Consider the following 715-nt stretch of genomic DNA (forward strand, 5'->3'; position numbering starts at 1 on the left):
CTGAATTTGGGTGAGCCAACCCTCTCTGAAATGAAATGGCAGAAAAAGTGCCCCCATCTATCCAATTAATTAACAACGGGAGGTGCTAATATTTTAGCACTGCAATCGTTGTCACAAACATGGAAAGTGATTTTGGACAGTACAACAATTTTTCTGCAGTACAATGCAGGCAGGTGCCGTAGTTTATACCCTACTCCATACTAGTTTAGACTGTGCAGAATATTGCTTAGAATACTAAAACCGAACTAAAAAATTTGACAAATGAGGCTTTCATAGCTCAGTTGGTTAGAGCACCTGTTTAGTAAGCGGGAGGTCTTGAGTTCAACTCTCAATGAAAGCATCACATTTTTTATAACATTTTTACATGTGTTCCCTGCATTAATAGTTCATTCTGCATTATCTTGCCGCATCACCTATGGCTATGGACATCGACGCAAAAGGTGATTGCCCATCATGCATGTCACTTTGAAAGCTGAAGCTGCTAGCGTGGCCCGGCTCTGCAGCATCTATGCATGATGAGCTCTAGTATCTTCTGTCCGGCCTGTGCCAAGACGAAATGATGCAACCACTGGAACCGCAGTTAGGCCAACCTCATGTCGGGGCATCGAGAAGCATTAACGTGCGCATCAAGAGCGCGTCCTCTCGCGGTGTCCAATCGCTAGAGAAAAAAAATCACTGGGAGAGTCGATTGGGCAAAGACTAAAATAACACCCCC

At 44.2% G+C, this 715-nt stretch overlaps 1 non-coding gene across 1 annotated transcript; it reads left to right on the forward strand.

The window, feature by feature from the left end:
* The first annotated feature begins 266 nt into the window (after positions 1-266).
* TRNAT-AGU (transfer RNA threonine (anticodon AGU)) lies at positions 267-340 on the forward strand. The gene has a single exon. It is a non-coding gene; the product is annotated as a tRNA-Thr (tRNA).
* The last annotated feature ends 375 nt before the right edge of the window (positions 341-715 follow it).

Source organism: Triticum urartu, chromosome 4A (assembly GCF_056163025.1).
Source record: "Triticum urartu cultivar PI428250 chromosome 4A, HENAU_Tu73, whole genome shotgun sequence".
NCBI classification, from domain to species: Eukaryota; Viridiplantae; Streptophyta; class Magnoliopsida; order Poales; family Poaceae; genus Triticum; species Triticum urartu.